Source organism: Phocoena sinus, chromosome 10 (assembly GCF_008692025.1).
Source record: "Phocoena sinus isolate mPhoSin1 chromosome 10, mPhoSin1.pri, whole genome shotgun sequence".
NCBI lineage: Eukaryota > Metazoa > Chordata > Mammalia > Artiodactyla > Phocoenidae > Phocoena > Phocoena sinus.
Genome location: NC_045772.1, coordinates 25,181,693 through 25,207,531, shown reverse-complemented (window position 1 = coordinate 25,207,531; position 25,839 = coordinate 25,181,693).

The window sequence follows — 25,839 nt, the reverse complement described above, 5'->3', positions numbered from 1 at the left end:
TACCTTGCCAGGTGTCCCAGGACCCCCTCCTCCTTGGGGGCTTAACAGTGCCCTGAGATATTGTATGTTGGGTTGATCACATGGCCTAAGTCCAACTACAACAACACAGCCAAGCTTGGGGACACAGTCAGTTATTATTCCTGCTCAAGAGTCGGCGAGAGGCCTTCACTGAACGCCAAAGGACAAAGTAACTAGTGTAGCGCCTGGGCATGGGTGATGCACAGGGTCGTGTGAGTGGATAATGGGTGGTGTGTGGGGGCTGTTTCTGCTCATGCCCCTGGAGTCCCTTCAGATTGGGTGCTCTTGTTTCCAGACCTCAGCAGTTTTTCTCTCCCCTCTGGTTCTCCCCAATTCTTGGAGCTCATTTTGTAGGGCTGTGAGGAATTTTGTTCTCACTCATGATATTTCTGCCAAATGTTTTGTCCTCTCTGTGGGTCTTTTTCATTTCCCTAATGGCCTACCTAAGCTTTTGAAATTCCAAAAGTCAGGAAGAATCTTTTCCCGGCTCTGTTTTCCACTGTAACATCCTTTCTCTGAGGCGGTCAGCACAGAAGAGCCCAACTGCTTCAAAGGGAGCAGGGACATGAGGGAAGCACCAAGGAGAGAAAGGAAATGTGGGAATTGGGGGGAAGCATCAGTTAATACAATACAAGGATGTTAAGTATTTTTCTCCCACAAATCCAATCCTTTGGAGGTTGATCTAAAGTTGCTTGCCTCACTTGGATGGAAAAACTCTCTGGGGTAGCTCTTGGCAGATCAACTGGACTTCTGTATCTGAAACATCAATTGGGTACCCCGGGATGAGCACTGCCCTATGGGCCACCTGGGACCCACAGGAAGAGAGTCAGGAAAGTTTCTCCCTACCTGCCAATATCCTCACATAGCAGAAGGAGCTGGAAGTTCCAGAACAAGACTGGGTGGGGGCAGAGTCTCTTTGATCAGAAGCAGGGCCCTGGACTGAGGAAGATGAGGCCTGGGAAAACCAAGACCTCACTAGAGTGGGTTCAAGTTGCTTTTTCCGGTTCTTATGCTCTTGAGGGTAGTTAAAAATGGATTGTTTCATGATTCCATCTAGGAACTGTCCAGGTTCTGTGTCTACGCTCCAAGGTGAAAGGTTGACATTGAAAGATTCTTCTGTTTATGGAATACTGTGGTTTATATAATTCCTATGTTTAAAGTTTATCTATAGGCAGTAAAACAACCAATTCCCTTAAAATATAATCATCTGAGATTGATTTTATATGAAATGAAGCATCTAGATGAACCTTGAATCTTATCCAAATTGACTGAATTGGCTGAACTGGGTTAAGTGGAAAATACTGGGTCAATTACAAACACACCATGATTCTTGAGAAACTCACTTCTCTTCTGTCCGGATTCTACGTTGCCCCGTCTGTCGTGTACGCTCTCAGGCAGCTATTAACGTGAACCGTTTTAACCGATGCAAAACCCGGTATGAAGGATTTCAATTCTCTGAGTGTCTATGCCATCAACGGTACACACGCACACACACACACACACACACACACACACACACACACTTGCACACTTGTTAGAGTCAGTCAAGTTCTACAGCCCCAAAAGGCACTTTATCAAGGGGTAAATGAGAAAATAAAACAAATCTGAGATGTTGGGAGGCAATTTATGGCAATCACCAAGCCCAAAGCTCTCCATTGAGGTTTGATTCATTTCCAATTTTGAAAGATGTCATTTGTGTAAATGCAGGACACATTCGTTTGGGGATAAGCGGAAATGTCCCCAACTTCTGGTGGTAGCGGATACATCTGAAAAATGGAATCGAATCAGTTTTGCTCCCAAGAGGGACAGGTAGAGGACTCCCATTTCCTGCCAATTCAGTTGGAAACAATGAGGAGAGGGAAAAAAAAAAAATGGAGCCCTCCCTTCTCTTTCTGGCCTTAGACATGAACTCTTGATAAGATCCTGGAAAACAAGCTGCGTTTTTAACAGCCGTTTGCCCTCTTCAGCTGAGAAAACAGCGGGAGCCAAAACTAGGAACTGGGGCCACTTCTATTGTGAACGTGGCCAGGCTGACTTATTGTCACCAAACAGCAAATCACGAAATGACTGAGATAAGGAATATAATCACATTTTCACATGAACCTTACATTCTTACCTCTTCTATAGGAAAGGATATCCCTGCAGGAAGGAGGAAGGTGGGACCCCGCCCATGTCCTACAGCAGTGCTGGGACTGCATTGTCCAGGCCTTTTGCAGGGACACAGGAAGAGGGTACGGAAGTTTCTACAGGAAAACAGAGAAAAATTCAAACATAAACAGCATCCAAAAAAATTTACCAATCGTGAACTAGATTTCCTCTCTGGGCCTTCCATGCTTCCACGCGCCACTGGGCTGGCAGATTTTAATCTTGGATTCTGTTCACCTTGGTAACCTCCAGCGTGTGTGATTGTGCTGTTTCCCTACTTAATAAGTTAAGAGGATGTGTTTTCTGTGGCACTGGAGACAAAAACAACCTCTTTCCAGAGACTGCATCCTGGCCTGGCTGGAGTCTGTTCTGTCTTTTCCATTTGTCATTTCTGGGGAGGGCACAGCTTCCCTGAAGTCCCGTGTGGGATAGGGTGGCTCCCTTTTAGGAAGCTTTGGACGAAAGTTGAAAGTGACCAAATCGCTGCTTCCCACAACAAGGCAAGGGCTTAGGTTTGCGTCCCCAGTTTTGGCCAGAGACGTGCCACAAGAAACACACTCCTGACTGATGTGAGAAGAGCTCTATCGCCATGGTAGTAAGGGCTGGAATTTTCCCTCCCCACCCCCCTGCTGTCTTCAACCTACCAGGGCTCAGAAGAAGCTACCACAAGAATCTCTGAACCCATCCTGAGGCCACATGGCTCCTGGCTTTAGGCTTGAGTTATGAAAAGCGCAGCTCAAACAGGGAGCAGTGATACCACGGTTAAGTGTGAAAGAAAAGGGCCAAGACAAAAAGAGAGAGCAGCTTTGGGGGGGGGTCCACTCCCCCTATTCCTAGTACCTGTGTGTGAAACCAAAATGACTCCCCTTCGCCTCAAGCTACAGAGATGGGTGACAAAGAATGATGGAAAACTGTTACCCCTTCCCTGCTTGGGGGCTTGAGGGAAAGGGTGTTCTCAAGGGCAACGTCTGATGTGTAAGGAGTTTCTCTCTACTTTTCCCACTGATGGAAATGTCTTCAACTTGGCTAGGAATTGTAGAAGCCACTTACAAACTGTCTCTAATGGGGGCTGCCAGACGCTAAAAGGAACATTTGTTGCTTCTCAGATGGGGCCAATCACACATTGCGGAAGCAAATGGTTACAGTGAAGAGACAGACTTCCTAGAAGATGCCATTATGGGAAATTGAAGCACCCCTGATCTCCCCCACCCCCCAACAGCTCTTAAGCACAAGTATCTTTCACAGCCGATCAGAGGAGAGAGTTCTGAGTGGGTTGTTCTAGCTTTTTAGGTGATATCTTTTTCTGAACTGCTTTTTCCAGAACAAATGATTCCCATTACGTTCAGCCAGGGACCAATTCTTCACTTAAGTATGTAAAGCAAAATATGGCTTGCGCTCGGGATGTGTTACAACAGAAAGCTTTTCTGACAGTTGCCCCAGACAGGTGATTGACGTGTGTTATGTAAAAGCCCAGGTACAAGTATGAGGGTGACCTTGACTTCTGAAAGCAGTTTAAAATGCTGGTTAAGACGTGCTCAGGATCCTCTGCGGCGTGGAAGCAGTACCTGCATTTTCAGAAAACAGTTGATGGAGAACTCCTTCACGCAGCACAAACTTCTGGGACAACCGTTACCTACAACCCTCCATGCATTCATTCACTCATTCATTCATGTATTTGTTCATTTCTAGAATAAGGTGCCAGGCACTGGGTTACATTTTAAGGACGATCAGGGGTGGTTTTCAGTACATTTCACAGCAAGACATTGGCTCTTGGAGAGCTTGCTAGACATTCTCCTGGAGGTCCCCCACCCCTGGGCCAAGTGTTAACCCTTTAGTTGCTTTGTAGTGCATTTCAATATTTCAGTAACCACTACAGCTGTGCCGTTGCATGAAAGCCAAATAACAGCCCTGAATGTGATGATGTACGAAGCACAGTCTCCCATCTCTAGAAACCAACAGTCTAGGGCCTGCTGCTCTAAATTAGCAGCTACTCAGAGAGAGACGTGGTGTAAGGGTCTTTGAGTCTCAACTGACCTGAGCCTAAAGTCCCACATAGGTCCCAGGAGGGTATTAATTCCCACTGAAGGGAAGCAGTGGGAGGGAGGAAGGGCCCTTCTAATCAGAGACAGGATGTGAAATGGGGCTGGAAGCAGCAAGGTTATGTTAAGGACAATGAGCCAGCAGAGAGACAGCCCTGTGCTCTGTTCCCCACCTGGCCCAGCAGGGGCGCAGCTACCTGTGGACTCAGGTCTACCGTACTCCAAGACGAGCAGGTACCCAGCCAGGGTCTCCCCTGGGCTCTCTTGTTCTGCTTTTCCCCCAGTCTTCATTCATTCATTCACTCAGCGTTCAAGCATCATTCAGTAAATATTTATTGAGTGCTGATCATGGCCAGGCACTCTACAGGTGCTGAGGACACAGCAGTGACCAAGATGGACATGACCCTGCCTTCAGGGGGCTAACAGTCTGGCCAAATGTCAGAAAGGTGTGAAATTGTACTTGAATCACTTGAAAAGTTCTTCTTAATCATGTTTAAATACGCTGTTTAGAAGCTGATATTCTAGATTGGTGAGATATTAGATTTTTTCCCATCCTCTTTATTGGCCAAATGAATTATAATGTGTTTATATGCTTCTGTAATCTATAATAATAAATAAAATAGAATTTTACTAATATTATTTATATTTAATTGTGTTAAGGTTTTTTTTAACATAGTTTTTATTTTTTTAACATCTTTATTGGAGTATAATTGCTTTACAATGTTGTGTTAGTTTCTGCTGTACAACAAAGTGAGTCAGCTTTACGTATACATATATCCCCATATCACCTCCCTCTTGTGTCTCCCTCCCACCCTCCCTATCCTACCCTCCCTATCCCACCCCGTTAAGTGGTCACAAAGCACAGAGCTGAGCTCCCTGTGCTATGTGGCTGCTTCCCACTAGCTATCTAGTTTACGTTTGGTAGTGTATACATGTCCGTGCCACTCTCTCACTTGGTCTCAGCTTACCCTTCCCCCTCCCCGCGTCCTCAAGTCCATTCTCTACGTCTGCGTCTTTATTCCTGTCCTTCCCCTAGGTTCTTCAGAACCTTTTTTTTTTTTTTTTAGATTTCATATATATGTGTTAGCATACGGTATTTGTCTTTCTCTTTCTGACTTACTTCACTCTGTATGACAGACTCTACGTCCATCCACCTCACTACAAATAACTCAGTTTCGTTTCTTTTTATGGCTGAGTAGTATTGCATTGTATATATGTGCCACATCTTCTTTATCCATTCATCTGTCAGTGGACACTTAGGTTGCTTCCATGTCCTGGCTATTGTAAATAGAGCTGCAATGAACATTTTGGTACATGACTCTTTTTGAATTATGGTTTTCTCAGGGTATATGCCCAGTAGTGGGATTGCTGGATCATATGGTAGTTCTATTTGTAGTTTTTTAAGGAACCTCCCTACTGTTCTCCATAGTGGCTGTATCAATTTACATTCCCACCAACAGTGCAAGAGGGTTCCCTTTTCTCCACACCCTCTCCAGCATTTTTTGTTTTTAGACTTTTTGATGATGGCCATTCTGACCAGTGTGAGGTGATACCTCACTGTAGTTTTGATTTTCATTTCTCTAATGGTTAGTGATTTAACATATAGAGTTATAAATCCATAGGCCTTGAATAGTAAGCCAGATGAAGTCTTCCCAAAGGTAAAAGGCATTCAAGGCATGGCCTTCTGTTAGAGTACCTAAATTAATAGCCTAGTAGCATTTATGGTGTGGGTGGGTTGCCACGTTTCAGGCCCCGTGCTAAGCATTTTACATGGATTCTCTCATTTATCACAACTCAAGAAGTAGTTACTAATATTATCCCCATTTTACAGACAAGGAAACTAAGGCTCAGAGAGGTTAAATAACAAGTTTTAGCAGAACAAAACTTTTCATTAAATGAAAATTGAATGAATGAAAGTTGAATCTGCACCTTATTTGGCTTTGCTGCACCTAAGCACAGAGGTGGTAAACAAAATGTTTCACAAGTGGTATGGTGTGGACACTAACCAATCAGAACAGATGCCAGTCCATGGGGCGGAAGCAGGGTCTGAGGGACAGGGGCCACTGGGGGAGAGGCTGAGGTCACCAGAGTCGCCAAGTCATAGATGCAGTTGGCTAGGACAGCATTTATGGACCAGTATGAAAGTGTTTTAATATGTTAACAACTTAAACAGCCGTACCTATAGAGCCTGCCCAGGTAAAATGGAAAGGTCTCCCACTCCTGTGGGTCAGCTGAGTGACAACTGGGACAGCTGTGCTCACCAGCAAATTGGAGAGTTACTAAGGGTCGATTGACCTTCACAGTCCATTTCAGAGACTCAGTGTGCTTTGGAGTATGCTGAGATGGTGAGTATAATTTTATGCAAACTGGTTACAGAAGCTTTCTTTCCTGATTCTAGACCTGAGCACCCAAACTGGAAGTCTATGGGTGCCTGCAGATGTGTTTTATTAAGCCCATACAGTGATTTCTCATTTTAAATAGCAAAAGCTAACATTTCTGTAGCGCTAACTACACACCAGGCGAGTATACAATTTACATGTACTAACTCACTTAATCGTCACATCAAAACTATTATGACCAGCCCCATTTTACAGATGAGAAAACCAAGGCACAGAGAGGTGGAGTAACTTGCCTAAAGTGGCACAGTTAATTAATAAATGGCAGAGGCGGAATTTGAACCCAAATTCTGTCTGGCTCCAGAGTAAGAGTTCTTGATCGGTATGCTCCTCGGCCTCTCTGGTATGCTTGAATTATTTGCTGACATTTAAAAATCAAGAGAGATAAGATAAAAACCCAGATTCCCAGCTTGTCAGAATTAAAAATCAGAAGTTCTAATAACCCTGAGCTTATATTCCCCCTCGGCAAAAATCAGCCCCCTTTCCATAGGGATGTGTTCTTTGACTTTCCCCAGTCCCCACCACTCCCTATTGCCTTCCAACACTGAGGCTGACCCTCGTTTGCCATTTGTCATCAGGCTGACACTGTTGTTTTCTTACAGACAGCCCTCTTCAGCCCTTTTCACTCATTTATGTGACCTGCCTGGCCCGTCAACTAGACTCTTCCTAAAAATAGGATGTACTTTTGCTCTGATAACACATATATTAGGATGCAGATATATATGTGGAGCTTACGTCTCTTGCGAATTGTTACTAAGTACCAAAAAATTAAAAGATAACAGTGAAGAGAGAAATGAAACAATCATGGGCAAATTTAAAGCAACTACTGGAGAAAGCTTTTAACAATTGGGAAGAAAATCTTTGATCCCCTCAAGTCCAAATCATATAAGACCTCAAATTTCTACTTAAAAACAAAACAACCCGATTATTAAGCTAAATTCCCTGCAACTACAAATAATTTTCTATAAAAGCCCAATATTATACAAAATACTACTCTAAACCAATATGGTTGTCTTTTAAAACTCACCTACTGGAATTTTTACATTCAGGTGCAAACCTGCTGAGTGATCCCCTTGGAAGATAGGCCCCTTTTCCCATGATGCCCCTGCTAGAAATATTTTGGGATTCCCTATGGGGGCTAATCTTCAAAGCAATTTATGAGTCACACAGTAAAAGTCAATCTCACTATTTTATATTCACATTTTGTTTTTGACCCAAAACAGTAACGCCCACTTTTTTCACTGTTATTCAAATAATATCTCTGTTCCAAAGTAAAATCCATTAAAGGATGAATATTTGTTCATACTGGGAATAAAATAATTAGCAACAATCTTGGAAGGCAATTCCATAAGCGTATTAGCAACAATAACATCTTTAAAATAAGAGCATAGCCTCCCAAGGTGACCTCCTTGAATGGGCCATTACTTTTTAAAATATGTTTTGGTGTGTTTAAAGAATCTGATAAGGAAAAATAAATATCTAATTCTATTTTTTATGATGTGTATATGTGTGCAAATAGAAAGCATGTGCACTGAAGCATATACACTGAATAAATCATTATTTCTGGGTAGCACAATTACACGTGGTTTTTATTTTCTTCGTTAATATTCATTCAACAAGAATTCAGTGTTTACTGGCACTACGTTAAATGCTAGGAACACAGTGTAAAGATTTCCTTACAGTTTTGTATTATAATAAGAATGTTTGATTTTTGTAATCATGAAACTTTAAACTATTTCCATTCTGAAAATGACATATCTATGTATCTATCTGCCCGATGAAGAAAACGAGAAGGGGGAAGAGGGTTTATCTCCATAAACTTGTCGATGGAGACAACTAGTTCTCTATGAAATTATATAAATTTGGCTTAGGAGACAGAGGCAAGTGAAATCTGATGCAAAGACGGTTGGGCAAATGGGAGAAGGAATGAATTGAAGATAGAAGAATTAGAGATTCCAGGTCCACACCTGGCATTATTTGTGTGACTTTGAACAGTAAATTGAATCACCCTGGCCTTAAGTTCCTTCTCCTAAAATAAAGGCATTGGACTAAATGATCTGTATGGTACCTGGCAATTTTGACATTTTATGATTATTATAAAGTTAAACCATTCACTTAAACCACGTGACAAAATACGTTAGTCACATGGACATGCACTAGTCACAACGAAAACGGGGCTGAGCAAAGAGATGTAGAGATAGACCTGCAGCAAAGAATCACACAAACTACTATAATAGGAAGTTATTTTTCAAAACATGAAGCTGAGGTGCTTTTTGTTTCCTGAAAACTATGTAGCCCCTGTCCATGAATGGATGAATTCAGAGAGGGTGGATGCCAGCTAGGAGAAAGAAATCACTGCCCAGCCTTGAGGGTCATGCTCGAGTTTTAGATCCACAAGACAATAATCCTGAAAGGCAGGCTTTGTGGGAGAAAGAAAAAGTGTAAGTTGGGGGGCAGGTGTGTGTATGTGAGGGGGTAGAAGGTGCAGGTTAATTTCCAAAGCTTGCCTTTACACATGGAGAGGCAAACCTGGATCATGGGCTTCAGGGACTCACACTGTGAGTCTACGGAGACCATATCACAGGGTCGCAGGATCCAGCAAGACTGGAAGAGAAGGGAAAAGCTCTATTCCACCTGGAGGAGGAGGATGGAGGGAGAAAAAGACTTGGGTTCCTTCATCCTGAACAAACATCCGGGCAGGGATGAGAAAAGTCCAGGTGGCACAGAGAGGGAGTCAGATCAGAGGAGACTAGGCTCTGCTTTCTGCTCGGAACTTAGAGGAAGCCCTCTCCGGGTTCCTCATCACAGCAGAGTCAAAATGGTGGTGGTGGGGTTTCTGCGGAAAGGGGCCCTAGATTGCCCCCACTTCCTCTTGGCCTGTGTGTGTGGCATGCAGGGGAAATAGAAGTTCCCCAAGAGCGGGCCAAGAATGTGAGCTCTCAAGCAAACTAAGATGTGGCCTGGCAGTCGAGGGCTGGAGGGTGGAGCTGACCCCCCAAATCACAGGCGTGGAGGCACTGGGGGTGTACATGGTGTCTAAGGTGTCCTGGGGGGACCGGGGGGCCAACGAGAGCTGAGCCGGGTGTGTGGTGGGCAGGAGGGGATCCCTGAGGTCTCCCGGAGCTGGGTGTGTGCAAGGCTGGGTGTGTCCTGGGGTGTGGCTGTCGGGGGCTGACAGCCAGGTGGGGAGGGACCTCCTCAGCCTAGGGCAGCCCACCTGGGCCCTGCCCAGCGTCCTGGGGCCCCCTGACCCACCCCTCCCTGCAGCCAGGCCCCATCTTGGGAAGCAGGACCAGCGGGCAAAGCATGTGGGAGGGAAGGGAGAATCCCTGATAGCGTCAACCTTGAAGTAACTGATTATTGGAGGGAAACAGATGGTTTTAAACTAGAAGAGGCTATTACCTTCTATTGGCAAGTTGAAGGGTTTTTTTCCTCCCCACCATCAGCAGGAATGGGAGATTAGTTCTAAAAATTAAAAATTTAAGCGACCTTTAAGGAAAAAAAAGAAGGAAAAGAAAACCTGAACTGCAGTGTGTATATTTCCACCCTGCTGGGTAAGTATGTAATTATAATAACCATGAGTCCTATGAAAAGTCCCTAGAGCTTAGAGTGCATTTAATCAGGGCACAGAGACTGGCAGGCAGCCCTCAGGGAGGGCTTGAGAAGGAAGTGATATAAGAGCTGAGATTTAAAAGAGGAGTTAGGTAAGCAGGGGAGAGCACCAGGTCCCCAGGAGGAAGGAGGCTGGTCCCTGGAGGAGCAGGGAGGGTGAGGCGAGTGGGAGTAGGTGAAGGGGTGAGGCCAGTGGCACTGGGCACCTTTTAGCAGCTCTTAACAGTTGGCAGGTGCACTTCAACTCTGTTTAATTGATTTAAAAACACTCCTTGGTTTTGTGGGGAAAAAACAACATTAACGAACTGTGTTTTAGCAGTCAGGGCAACAGTGAAGCCCTTAGAGAGGGTCTGAGAGTAAGTCAAGATAGGACAGCAGCCTAGGAAAATGGAGTAGGGATCTACAGCTAAGGCGGCTGGTAGGCGCCCAGACGACCACCACTGCTGCCCACACCTGCCAAATCCCGCAGCAGTGTCGGCTTTCAGGCATCCCTGTGCCCTTCCAATCTCTCCAGACCTCTGAAGGGCTGGCACAGAAGCAGGGCTCTCCTTCTTATGGGGCTGAGCCAGAAAAAAACGGGGCCAAGGAGACAGAGACCAGAGGACGTGGGCTCCCGGCCAGCTCTGGGTACCTCTCGCCCACCCCATGTGGATTTTTCCTGGGCCCCCGGCATGCAGTGGCATCGCTAAGAGCTCTCCTGGCTGGGTAGATGGTTCCCAGAAGTAGCAAGAGCAGACAGACTGAAGCCTGGTGTCTATAGGAGTCATCTTCTCTCCCTCTGTGAGGCCCGCCTCTGCTCTGACCAGCAGTAAACTTAATCTGCACCCTTGTAACAATCTTGTAACTGGTCTTTCTGCTCTCACTCTGTCCTGCCTACATTTTTTTTTTTTTTTTTTTTTTTTTTTTTTTTTTGCGTTACGCGGGCCTCTCACTGCTGTGGCCCCTCCCGTTGTGGAGCACAGGCTCCGGACGCACAAGGCTCCGGACGCGCAGGCTCAGCGGCCATGGCTCAAGGGCCCAGCCGCTCCGCGGCATGTGGGATCTTCCTGGACCGGGGCACGAACCCGTGTCCCCTGCATCGGCAGGCGGACTCTCAACCACTGTGCCACCAGGGAAGCCCCTGCCTACATTTTTTTAGAGAACTGTTTTTACAAAATAAATCATATTGTGTCTCTCCTCTGCATAAAATCCCTTAATGGTTCCCCATTTTGCTTTTAATAAAATCAAAAGTCCTTCCGTGCCTGCAGGACTCCTGGTGCCCTGGCTCCTGCTTACCTGTATCATGCCCCGTGTGTGCATTCCACCCAAGGCACCTGTGCTCCTTTCAACTTCTCAATATGTCCCTTTTTTTCTCCCTGTGTCAGGACTGTTGCCCTCCCTGTTCCCCTCCTCAAGTCTTTTCTGGACTTCTTTGTGCCTTCTACCCAAAATGCCACCCCTTCTGCTACCTTATCTCCCTTTTTATTCCTTTCCTAGCACTTATCAATCTGATATTTCCTTGTTTCCTTACGTATTTGCTTGTTTATTGTCCATGTCCTCCACTAAAATTTAAATTTATTGAGGGCAGGGTTTGCCTTGAGTAATGCCTGGCTCAAATAAGGCCCTCAGTTAGTGCTTGTTAAATAAGTACATGAACACATGGGTGAACTAATGAATGAACTTTGACCAAGGATGGACCAAGGCAGTGGAATAATTCTGGACCACAAACATTTTCATTATATGACTGGTACTGGAGGCTGTTGGTGGACAAAAGACAAATAAAATGTGCAAAGAGATTGCCAGCAATCTCGTGATTGAGCCAGGCACACTCAGCTAACCCTAACAGAATCGCTAACAGAAGTGTTGTGGTCACATTAAAAAGCACTGCCTTCGACTGGGAAATTGGAAGAGCTTCCTAGATCCAAATTGAGTTCAACAGTTCAATAAAGTGTTTGGGCTTTTACTGCTCTGCAAAACATAGGGGCATGTAGATGAACGAGTCCTGGACCCTGCCTTCAGGGAACACACAGTCTAGCAAAGGAGACAGGCACAGACAAAGCTAATTATTCTATAAGGTGATAAGTGTGGGAGTAGCCAGGGGGAAATACGAGAGTTCAGAGAAAAAAGTGACTGGCTCCACCTGGAGAGGGTGGGGTAGACTGTCTGGAGAATGGCTGTGAGCTGTGCCCTGAAGGTGAATGGGATTATAGCTGGCTGAAAAGGCTGGGGTGGGTGAAGGCATAACTAAAAATAACAGCAAGGGGTTATGAATGGCCGGGGCACGATTCTGGATATGTCAGTTACAACATCCATAGGGAGCTGGAATGCTGATGTGACTGGAGAGCTAGTCTGGGAATCCTCAGCAGGTGTTGAAGCCACGAGCTTTTAGGAGAGCTCCCAGGGAAAGCGTAGGAAGCCAGAGGGGGAGGAGACAAGCTCCAAACCCTGGGAATCAGCAACGGGGTGGTCAGAGGAATAGGAACTAGAATCTGGAGAGATGCAACTCCCAGAAACCAAGGGGAGAGAGACTCACCTTTCAGAGTCCTTCCCCAGATCTCTCTTCATAACACGCGTCCTGCGGGCTGCTACTTACTCAATGCCTGTCCATCCCACTATACAGGAAGGTCTGTCGGGTCAAGAAGTGTTTCTGACTTGTTTATTGCTCTATCGCCTACACCTGGACCAGGTCTTATCACCTAATAGAATGAATGTAGGGAAGAATGAATAAATGAGTATTTTCAAATTATGCAGAGTTGAAAGGTTAAAGGTTGCAAATAAGACCTTGGATTTGGCAACTGGACACTAAGGTGACATTTGAGAGACCACTTTCGGGAATGGGGATAGCGGTAAGACCTATGTCATGTGGTAGTTATGAGAATTAAATGAGCTAGTACGCGCAGGTGCTGAGCCCAGTGCCTGGATGTAGTTCAAGCTCAATAAATATTAGATGATTATTGTTATTCCCTCTAGTCTTCACTTTCAGAAGCTATTCTGATGAACTAATTCTCGATAATTGTATTGTGTCTAACAGATTGGTTTACTACCCTTGCAAGACATACTAGAGACATATTGCTTTAAAAACTACCACAGCTACAAAGCACTGTCTTATTAAATGGCTGTAACAGAACCCAGTGAAGTGAGATTTTGCTGTCAAATCTAGCTATATGGCCTGGGAGCCTGGCAAGCTCTCAAGAGGCCAGCAGATGGAGTGGAGTCTCCTTTCCTATTAAGGAGACTCACAGGACAAAGGCAGCTGCAGCCAGCCTTTGGTGCTCTGTTCCTAAATCTGTGATTGTACCGGTCAGCTAATCCAGAGGAGGAAGCCTGAGAAGTGGGGTAGCTCCAAAGACTGGCTCTGTCACTAGGTTTGGATAAAGAAGATAGACACTTTAGGTGGAAGAGGTCTTTGAAGTATGAAAACATTGAACTGAGTCGCAGGAGACCTGGGTTCCCATTCTGGATGTGCCACTGACTCTCTGAACTTGACCAAGTCACTTAGCCTGTGTGTGTTGGAGTCTTCTCATTTGTGTAATGAGAGGCCTATATGAGCCCCTGGGTCTTTGCAGTAGATTGTTTTCAAGGACGGCCACAATTTCTCCCATCCCTGCCTGTTCACGTCCTTCACAACATGACTTTGCTTTTCCTCCTATCAAGAGGTAGAATCTAGGGTTTCCCTGGTGGTGCAGTGGTTAAGAACCTGCCTGCCAATGCAGGGGACATGGGTTCGAGCCCTGGTCCGGGAAGATCCCACAAGCCCGTGCGCCACACCCACTGAAGCCCGTGCGCCACATCTGCTGAAGCCCGCGTGCCTGGAGCCTGTGCTCCGCAGCAAGAGAGGCCACCGCAATGAGAAGCCTGCGCACCGCGACGAAGAGTAGCGTCCACTCGCCGCAACTAGAGAAAGCCCACGCACAGCAACGAAGACCCAACACAGACGAAAAAATAAATAAATTTATTTTAAAAAAAAGAGGTAGAATCTATTTCCTCTCCCCTTGAAAGTGGGCCAGCCCTTTGACTTGCATTAATAGAAAGCAGTACAAGTGACATTCTGTTTGAGTCTAAGCATTAAGAGGTCTTGCAGCTTCCACTGTCACTCTCTTGGAATGATGCTGTGGCCATGTGAGCAAGCCTAGGCCAGCCTCTTTGAGGAGGAAAGCTCACGTGAACAGAGAGGATCAGCCAGCAGCCGGCACCAACCAGCAGACAATGTAAAAGAGGCCATCTTGGACCATCCAACCCCAGCTGAGCTGCCAGAGGAACAGTCACATGACCCACCCCAGACAAGACCAGCAGAGGAACCACTGCACTGAGCCCAGCCAAAACTGCCGACCAACAGAGCTGTGAGCAAATATAATGGTTGTTGCTTTAACCAACCAAGTGGTGGTGTGTTACACAGGACCAGAGAGCTGATACAGCCCCTGTATCAGCTGTATGACCAGCCCCTGTATCAGGAATCGGCTGTATGATCATTTAGTTGTATGTTAGGGTTGGCTGCAGAGAACTCAAAGGTTAAGTGACTGTTTCATTTCCTGCCCTCCTCCCCTCCTCCCCCAACCCCTGACCCTGAAGGCCTTCGCTTTGCAATGTCATTGCATCTGGACCCACTAGAGCTGAAGCTCTTCGCCACCGTCCCACCATGGAAGGACACTGAGCAAGACAGGAAGTGGCTTGGTGACTCAGTGGTCCTTTCTTCTGAGTCACTGAGTTGTCACTTCCTCCTCCCTGTGGTTCCAGAGGACATCCTGTCCTAAAGGCATGGAAAGGCCTAGTTAGTTCAACCTTTTCTTTCTTACACATATGAAGAAATGAGAAGTTAAGGAATAGAGGTAGCTCCTGGTAAAATTAGGCCTAGAATTCAGACTTCTTACTCCAAATCCAGAACTCTTTATATATATTGCATTGAAAGGCCTCTCAGAGCTCATACCCTCCTTCCTCCTGATTCCTGAGTTTTCCACACATTCTTCTCAGCTTTGTGTTTCAGACATGAAACTAGTTCCCTCTTTTGGCTCAAGATTCAGACATTATCTGTGGAAGATAAATTCCAACCACGAGATGATAATGGTAATTTTTACAACATAAATTCAAAGCATGTTTTTCAAGCACCTGTTATATGCCAGGCACTGCCTCCATTTTGGGGATATAGTGAATAAGAGACACAAAGAATCTACCTCTGGGGAATTTACATTCTTGAGGGAGGTAGGGCAGACAATACACAAGGAAATAAACAAGAAAATCAGAGGCTGGTGGTATAAAAGTAAACTAGAAAATGTGACAGAGGGACTGAACTGGGAGATGTATGGCCAGGAAGCGCCTCTTTGACAATGTGGCATTTGAGCTGATACCTGATTGGTGAGAAACTAATAACTCTTCAGAAAATGCAGAGAGCAAAGGCCCCAAGGTGGGGACAAACTTATCTTATTTGAGAAAACAGAGAGGAGGTAGGTGGTCTCTTGGAGGGGGCAGTGAGGGGATAGGAAGGAGACAGAGCAGGGAGAAGGCAGAGGCCAGATCATGGCCCATAGGCCACAATACAGAGTCAGGAATCTATTAATTTGAGGGGGCACATGGAAGGCTACTAAATGATATGACGTGATTTACATTTTTAAGAGAACAATCTAGCTTCTTGGAGAATGGATGTTGAGGGTTAAGAGTGGAAGTGGGAGGGTGGTTTATTAAATGCTAACTATGTGTGGGATACTTTGTATATTTTATCTCTAATCCTCCCAACACTTCAAAGCAGATCTTACTATGCCCATTCTAGGGACAAGGAAATGGAGACCGGAAGGGATAAGGGAACTTGCCCAAGGTCATGGAATTGAACTTGAACCTAGGACCATCTGACTGCACTGTGGGAGACCTTCCTGTGTAGCGTGTGGCCTTATTAAGATGGTTGACCACCCTGTGCTTATACGTTTTCTGATTATCATTGTATTTTGAAGAGCGAGATTTTAGAGCTGTAAGTTACAGATTGAAAGTTCCTTGAAGGCAGGAATCACGTGTTACTTATCTTGCCATTTGGTTGTGACTCATTCTCTGATACACAGGAGGTGCTAATTCCTATATGATGAATGAATGAATGAATCAATGAATGAGTGGGTTTCGGTCATGAGAGGTTTTCTGAACCACCTCCCACCTCAGGGCTACCATTTTCAATACAGGAATGTAAGTGTCTTTCCCAAAATCACCCGACAGGGTTGGAACGAGAGTCTATGCTGTTAAATCATGGTTCTCTCCACCAAACCATGCTGCTTCCAATTTATCTGTCTTGGACAGTTTTCTTGGCTTAACCTACCAGTTAATTTGGTAAATCCTCAAGGTCAGGCACAGTGCCTACTTTGTACCACGCACATTGGGAGTGTGTGGAGCCTGCAGAGAGGTTCACTCCGGGGCTTGGAAGTGAGTTTTCTCTCAGAAAATTAAACCAAAATGGTTAAATCCACATGTGATGGGAAAAACACCAGACGTCTTCAGGTCCCCTGGAACAGTTACTTTGCTGGACTTTAATGTCCAAAGAAAGGATGTGTGGACAGAATAGGGTGTAAATGGGAATGGAGCACAAGGAGAAAGGCCACCTTTGGCTTGCCTGTCCAGCAGAATGTAGCGTGGGGAAATGTATGTGAGGAGTGGGCGCTTTGTTATTTCCGGAGATGACCCTCCATGATAAGAAATTCACCTCATGTGCTTTCATTGTTGACCACCGGGCAACAAATTCTCAAATGTTGATTTGGCTTCCTGGTTACGTACGGTGGGGTGGGGGTGAGGGGGCGGTCCTCTGGGCAGTAGAGGCAAGCATTTCAGTCACTTTGAGAAAGGAATGTTCTCCGTTATAAGCAAATTCACTTGTAGATGTATCAAGAAAACTGTGTTACCAAGAATCTGGTCTTCCCTGGGGGTGGGGCCTCTCAAAGTTGGGAAAGGCGTAGACCACTGCTGTCTGTTGAGGTTCTGGGTATATTAAAAACTGAACAAGGGCTTCCCTGGTGGCGCATTGGTTGAGAGTCCGCCTGCCGATGCAGGGGACACGGGTTCGTGCCCCGGTCCGGGAAGATCCCACATGCCGCGGAGCGGCTGGGCCCGTGAGCCATGGCCGCTGAGCCTGCGCGTCCGGAGCCTGTGCTCCGCAACGGGAGAGGCCACAGCAGTGAGAGGCCCGCGTACCACAAAAAAAAAAAATAAAATAAAATAAAAAACTGAACAGATGCTAAAAGAAGGGTATAAAACTTGTGGTATATTTTACATTTTACATTTTAATTGTTAACATACAAAACAATGCGATACTATTGTGCTAGTGACAATATAATTAAGGACCTACAAAAATATTAATCCTTAGTGCACTTTAAGCAGTGGTTGGAGGATGGGATGTATGGTTAAGGATATGTGATGAACGCCTTCTACTTTCAACTTTATCAGGCTGTCTCTGTACCTGTAAGAATAAGATCATTTGGCGACAATGTCAGAGCTAAATATGAGGCCTTGTGTGGTGAGGCCATGCTCAGAGGTGTAGGTCCACTCTCTGAACCTGTCAGCTCAGGCTAAGACCATCACCAAGGTGATGCTATCCATGGACCACCAGCCAAACCAGCCTCCCCGTGGTGACATCTGGATCTTGTCCTGTGCCCCCACCCCCTTAACATATCACACGTCCCACCAGGGTAAGTACAGTTGTCCATTGGTATTTGTGTAGTACTTACATATAACCTATGCACATCCTCCCATATGTTTTTTTAAATCAGTTTCTGAAATTTACTTATTGATCGATTGATTTACTTATTTATTAATTGAAGTATAGTTGATTTACAATGTGGTATTAGTTTCAGGTGTACAGTAAAATGATTCAGAGATATATATATATATATTCTTTTACAGATTCTTTTCCATTATAGATTATTACCAGCTATTGAATATAGTTCCCTGTGCTATACAGTAGGGCCTTGTTGTTTTTCTGTTTTATATATAGTAGTGTCTATCTATTAATCCTAAACTCCTAATTTATCCCTCACTCCCTTTCCCCTTTGGTAACCATAAGTTTGTTTTCTATGTCTGTGAGTCTGTTTCTGTTTTGTAAGTTCATTTGTATCATTTTTTAGATTCCACATATAAGCGATATCATATGCTATTTGTCTTTTCTGTCTGACTTACTTCACTTAGTATGATAATCTCTAGATCCATCCATGTCACTGCAAATGGCATTATTTCATTCTTTTTTATGGCTGACTGATGATATTCCATTGTATCTCCCATATATTTTAAATCATCTCTAGATTACTTATAATACTACTACAATGTAAATGCTATGTAAGTGGTTGTAAATTCTATGTAAATAGTTGCTGGGTGCACAGCAAATTCAAGTTTTGCTTTTTGGAACTTTCTGGAATTTTTCCCCCCAAATATTTTCAATCTGTGTTTGGTTGAATCTGCAGATGCAGAACCCACAGACACTGAGGGCCAACTGTACAGCAGCTGGCTACAGACACAGGGCAGGTTCCTCAAGAAGTACGTTGGCTGGCGGGTTGATAAGTCAAGACAGTGATAAACAAAGCTAAGACATTCAGAAGTATCTTTTAAATATTGCATTTGGGGAAGATAGCTTCGTGACAGAGGTGGGAATGTGCTTGGTGGGACGACAGACAATGCGAAAGTGTAAGGGGATGTTTAGAAGGGCACTGACTCATACATACACAGGCAAATGCTCTCCCTTTCATATGAAGCCACTTCTCCTACTCGACCTCATCTGGCTTCTGTGATCCCGCTGTCATATGGTCTGCCCCACCGCTACCCATCAGTTTTCAGCGATCTGTGCCTCTCAAACCATTCATGGATCATGAAGTCAGATTGGTGGGCTACAGCCGACATTTTCTAAGCAAATAAAACAGGATAGAAGATATCAAAATACATCACACATAGTAAACATTAAAAACAACTATTGTTTTGTGAAGGCTGTTTCAATTCTTTACATGTGTGTATAGGGCTTAGATGTAAACTGCATTTCCTCCTGTGGGTAGGAGTTAAAGTTTTCAATCCACTGCTCTAGAGGGCAGATTAAAGCACCCCGGCCTTCCGCTGAGCAGATTCTGTGACCGGGGGCTTCTTAGGCAGAACTGCTGTGAATAAGTACCGTGGAAGGTGAGTTAATGCTGAGAACCAGCCAGGACCTTCATAGCATGTCAGGCTCTCAGACATGCTCTGGTCCAATGCCCTCAGTTTACAGTTTGACGAGGGAAGACGCTGAGTCTAAGAAAAGCCATAGGACAAATCAATGGTAGCACTTGCACTCCCCCCAGTTTCCCTGCCTCTCCATCCTGGGTTTCTTCTCTTTACTTTGTGTGGTCCTCTATTATAACTCAGCAAAGAATACCAGAAAGGATTTGGGTTTTGGTCAGAAAACCTGGGCTTTAGTCCCAACCCCATCATTTACTGTGTGATCTTGAACGCACAAATTAACATTCCTACTCCTCAGTAGTACCAAATGTAAAACAGGATTCATCCTATTAGAGAGCAATTGAATTCATCTATTTAGTGACACTTTTTACACTGTGAGGCATTATACGTATTTTCTAATAATTATTTTTTCTCCTTGAGTATCTATGATATTTATTCAAGAAATGTGTATTGCTGTGGAGATGAAGGGGGGAATGACTGTAATATTACCAAGTCTCACCCCCTCTTAAGAGTATCCACTGACACTTTCTGGGGAGAAGACGCTTCTCCCATTCATTTCACCCCAGCATCTGCTTCTGTCCTCAGAGCCCTCACAGGAGTCTACAGAAATCCTAGTTAATTTAAAGCTAGTTCAATAACATGCCATTGCCCCAGCTTCCTTTACCTCCAAACCACGGTGCCTGGTTCCTGACAGCAGCCTGTAGATGGCATTTCTCTTCTCCTCCATCCTGGGTTACATCTGTAGTCTCAGCAGCCTGTGGGTACACGTGAGGCCCTATGACCATGGACACCCCACTAATGACATTGTTGAACTTCTACATGCTCATGGGGGTACTCAGTACTGCACCTCCACTGCCCCTAAACCCAGTCTTCTCTGGTTATTTCTCAGAATTCCAATTGCGATGTCTTACACGAGCTGGCTAGGTAAACCCCCAGCCCACCAAATTACTCCTCTCTTTCCTGTCCAGTTTCAGAAACAGCTGAGAGAGAGAAAGCAGGTGCCAGGCTGGTGGAGATGAAAATAATCGTCTTACTACCGATAACAGCTAGATTGGAGGATGATCCTCCCATCTGCAGGCACAGTGGGCTGGCTGGCATTTCGGCCCCGGATTAAACTTACCTACCTGGGCCGAGCTGGAAAACTGCAGGCACCCGCAGCACGGAGAACAGAGACCGTGTGTTCTTGGGACAAGCGGGTTCCAAAAGAGAGGGCAGGCGGGAGCTGAGCCAAGTGTTGCAGTTTCTATTCCTAAACTTGCCCGTCAGAGAACTTCCCTCTCCCTTTCCTACTGGAGATCCTTCCAGACAGAAACATGAAGGCTTATCCCCTCCTGTTCTTTGTTCTCTGGCTTCCTTGTTCAGGGGCTTCCTCATGGCTACAGGGAATGTCAGGTTGCATGCCCTCTCATCTTGGTGCTGGACCCCAGGCAGAAGGAGTGCCTGGGTTCAGAATACCCCTAAATTTCGCAGCAAACAACTTCATCTGTTTTGATTTTGCATCAAAATCCCCGCCTTGGCTCCAGCCTCCCCAAACAAGGTCTGTCCCCCCCATGCAAATAGACCCTTGGGAAGGAATTAAATTATTATGCTTGTGCCTGGGAGCTTCTACTCCCTCTGAAGACCCCTGTGCTACCATCATCTCTGGCAAGCCTGGTCATGGCCCCAAGCCTTCCTTTGCTGCTCTCAAAGCACTATTCGCATTTGAGTTTCAGGATTTTTCAAAGGTGAAAATCAGCCTCCAATTCATTAGATTTTTCCACCATCAAGGAGTTGGTCTTGAAACTCCCCAAACCACCCCTTGCCCATCTGTGCCATTAAAGCACAGCACAACCTCCTGCCCATGGGGCATTGCCTGGGTTTCTGTGACTGTGATGCTGTGGGAAAAGAAAGACTGCAGTTTCCTTCAAAGTCTTGCCCAACACCTTCTAGGATCAAAACAAGAGATGAAGTGCCCTGTTTTCTTGATCTACACATTTAAAATCCAAAGCAGCTGTTTACACAGGCACTCTGGGCATCACTGAAAGAAAAAAGGCCCAAGACCATTTGTACCTTTCTGGACAAGTCAGATTTCTATTACGTAGGAAATGATTTTGACCAGTAGCTGGTCAACAGTTTCTCAGTTGTATGCATCCTGGAAATGACAGCAGCGACTCACAGTTTTTTGAGTTGTGACACCCGATCACTGTGTTTTAATCTCCTTTCCTTTGTAATGCTACAATGTGGATTTGGGGATACAAAGTATGAGAATACAAAGTATTAATACATTTCAATCAATTGTGAATTTTAAAAATCTAAAGCTTGGAATCAGTGTTAATTCCTTCCAAATGTCATCAGTTATTCTCCCTCCTAGTGATTGTTTGCATGTCTCAGTACCGTACAATATCATTTACAAAACTTCACAGCATTATCACTCCTTTTAGGTTGGCCAAAAAGTTCCTTCGGTTTTTAAGTAAAAATAAAAGACACATGTTTCATTTTCACCAAGAACGTTATTGAACAACGTAGTCACCCTTTTGTTCCACTACCTTCTGCCATTTGTGAGGAACTTCATAATTCCATCTTCCCAAAACTTTTGATCTTTTTGAGCACAGAAATGTTCCAGGTGCCTTTTATAGTCTTCCAGGGAATTGAAATTTTTTTCCATTAAGAGAATTTTGTAAAGACCAAAATAAATGGAAATCCGAAGGTGCAATGTCTGGTGAACACGGCCGATGAATCAGAACTTCCCGGCCAAGCTGTAACAGCTTTTGCCTGGTCATCAAAGAAACATGTGGTCTTGCGTTATCCTGATGGAAGATTATGCGTTTTCTGTTGACTAATTCTGGACGCTTTTCGTCGAGTGCTTCTTTCAGTTGGTCTAATCAGGAGCAGTACTTGTTGGAATTAATCGTTTGGTTTTCCGGAAGGAGCTCATAATAGAGAATTTCCTTCCAATCCCACCATATACACAACGTCACCTTCTTTGGATGAAGACCGGCGTTTGGTGTGGTTGGTGGCAGTTCATTTCGCTTGCCCCGTGATCTCTTCCATTCCACATTATTGTACAGTATCCACTTTTCATTGCCTGTCACAATTTGTTTTAAAAATGGAACATTTTCATTACTTTTAAGCAGAGAATTGCATGGGGAAATATGTTCAAGAAGTTTGTTTTTGCTTAACTTATGTGGAACCCAAACTTCAAAGCGATTCATGTAACCAAGCTGGTGCAAATGATTTTCAGCGCTTGATTTGAATATTTTGAGTATGTTGGCTATCTCCCGCATGGTATAACGTTGACTGTTCTCAGTTAATGTCTTGATTTAATCGCTATCAACTTCAACTGGTCTACTTGACTGTGGAGCATCGTCCAGCGAGAAATCTCCAGCACGAAACTTCACAGACCACTTTTGACACGTTTGATCAGTCATAACACCTTCTGCATACACTGCACGTATCTTTCTTTGCGTTTCAGTTGCGCTTTTACCTTTCTTGAAATAATAAAGCATAATATGCCAAAAATGTTGCTTTATTTTCTTCCATCTTAAAACGGCTACACAAAAATTCACCAATTTTGATGTTTTTTTAAAAATGCACACTGATATGACAGCTGTCACAATACAATCTAATAAAATTTTCCAGTTAAGTTAAAGGCAACGAAGTGCTACTAGAGCCATCTAACAGAAAAAACCAAACGAACTTTTTGGCCAACCCAATATTACTGATGAATTGATTGATTAAAAAAAAATTAGCACTTTTTTTGCAGGCATGTGGGATAATGCTAAGTGGTAAAGTTCAAACCCTGTGTGGTGGGGATTCAGGGGAAATGGGCCATGGACTTCATCTGGTGGATCTTGGAAGACTTCTTGGATGAGGTGGGGTTTGAGCTTAGTCTAAAGGGTGAGTAAGACATTTACAAGGGTTTCATAAGGAGAGCGGTCATCTGGGTGGAGCATTGGAGATATAGAGATTCTCGGACCCAACCTCAGAATCTCAGGGGTGAGGCCCTGGTACGTATGGTTCTGACGTGTAACCAGGGCTGGGAACTCAGGTTTACTCAGAGACCAGAGAAAAGTCTGAAAGGCTGTCTCCGGGGCTAGGAGAGTCCAAGCCAGCTATTCTCCACCTCAGAAGAAGATCGAATAAGAGGAATTAAGTGAAGCACGACAACTTGGTTTCCTCTGAAGATGAAGTTCCTGGATGTGAAGTTTGTTAAAGACACCAAGATTTTTACCCCATATGGCATCGGAAAGAAAATGCAGTTAAAACCAAACCAAAAAACGGGGCAGAATCTCATTTGTCTCAAATGGCCTATGCTAGGGGATGACAAACTTTTTCTGTAAAGAATCAGAAAGTAAATATTTTCAGCTTTATAGACCATAACAGTCTTTGTCACAACTATTCAGCTCTGCCACTGTAGCGCAAAAGCAGTGTTGGGTAATGCGTAAGTGAGTGAGCGTGGCTCTGTTCCAGCAAAGCTTTATTTATGGACACTGAAATTTGAATTTCATATAATTTTTACATATTATGAAATATTATTCTTCCTTTGATTTGTTTTCAACTGCTTAAACATGTAAATTCTTATTGTTCACTAGAGCCAGGAGGTAGAAACAACCCAAATGTCCATCAACCGATGAATGGTTAAAAAAAAAAATGTGGTATATAAACACAATGGAATATTATTCAGCCTTGAAAAGGAAGGAACTCCTGTCACATGATGCACCATGGATGAACTTTTGACATTATGCTAAGTGAAATAAACCAGTCACAAAAAAGATAAATACTGTATATAATCCCACTTATATGAGGTACGTAAAGTAGTCAAATTCATAAAAACAGAAAGTAGAATGGTGGTTGCCAGGGGCTGGGGTAAGAGAGGAGGGAGCATTGTGTTTAATGGGTGGAGAGTTTCAGTTTTGAAACTTTTGATTCTACAGATCAGTAGCACCACAATGTGAATATACTTAACACCCTACTGTACTGAACACTTAAAAACAATTAAGATGGTAGATTTTATGTTATGATTTTTGCCACAGTTAAACATTTTTTTAAAAAGAAGATAGTTAATTCTTACCTTGAAAGTCATAGAAACGGGTGGTGGGCCTGCAGTTTGCCAACGTCTGGCCTATCGATGACCAGTCTGAGGGCGAAAAAGATGGTCCAAATCAATGCTTCTCAAATGTCCCCACTGAAAGATCTCTAACAATGCAAAAGGGAGAATGCAGACTCCCAGTGGGGTCTTCCTGCAAGTCTATAAAATTATTTTAAATACTCTTTCAAATGAGGTTCATGAAATTTTTTGAATCCTAGTCCATGACACATGTTGTTTTAATGTAAAATTGGCATTCTCTGTAAAAAATCAGTAAAAACTGATGTTCATGCAGGCTCAGAGAGGGTGAGTGACTTAGTCAAGGTCACAGAGCTAGAAGAAGTCAGTATGGGACTGGATCCCAAAATTCCTGATTCCAAATGTATCCTTGCCACCTGAGTGGGCTGCCTTCCCATCAGGCTTTGGCTGTCTATTCCCAACTCCGTACCCGCATCCCCCTCAACATTGAGGCAGTCTCCAAGTACTGAGGCAAACCGCTTTTGAGTTTCTACCAAAATTCATCATTCATAAGTTTAATACCATCAATTTATACGTTCATATATTATTTGTTCTGCTGTGTTCTAAAATATTTTTAGTTGATATATTCTAAAACTCATTTTTTTCCTGTCCTAATTATACTTCCTCATCCATCTGTATTTTTTTAAACCATCCACAGCATCCCATTCTGTTATACATTATGGAATGTTAAATTATGAGGGGAACAAAGAGATTTGTTGTTTTGTACACCCAACATCCATTTCTCTTGTGGTAGATTATATTATTTGTTCAGAATTCTCCCTTTTCCCCTCCTTTTCCTTCTCCCTGTCCCATTGACTTTAGTCTTGGCCATATGACTTGCTTTCCTCACTGGGTTGTGAGTTGACATGAGGGTGTGCTAGTCCCAAGGAGAGGTTTTGAGAGGCTCCATGTGTCTCCACTCACTTCTCTGGAGCTCCTGCCCTTCCAGAAATCCACGTGTCCCATATTGAGCCCGTTCCTTCAGCTTGGGTCCCAGAATGAGAAAAACATGAAGCAAACATGAACCCAGCCAACCAAGACCCATTTGTTGTTTAAGCAAGCCAGTGAGTGTTGGGGTTGTTTGTTACACAGTATTATGCTAGCAAAAGCTGACCAATACACCCCTTCTTTTGGAACCAGGGTTTTGATTTTCTTCAGGAGACTCAGCCCCCACCTCCACTCTTCATCTGTAGGGGTTATTTGAGCTGATCCTCCTCCATCCTGCCCCAAGCACCCTCCAACACATCACACTGACTAACTCCAATCTCTGGTAAGATGTCTGCTGTTCTTATCAAAGCTGAGAGAGCCTCATTCTCTCTTGGCTAGCAGAAATGAATGATCCTGTCACCTGCTATAAAGGATTCCTGAAGAAATTTTACTCATAACCCATATAATCCTAACTCCTATC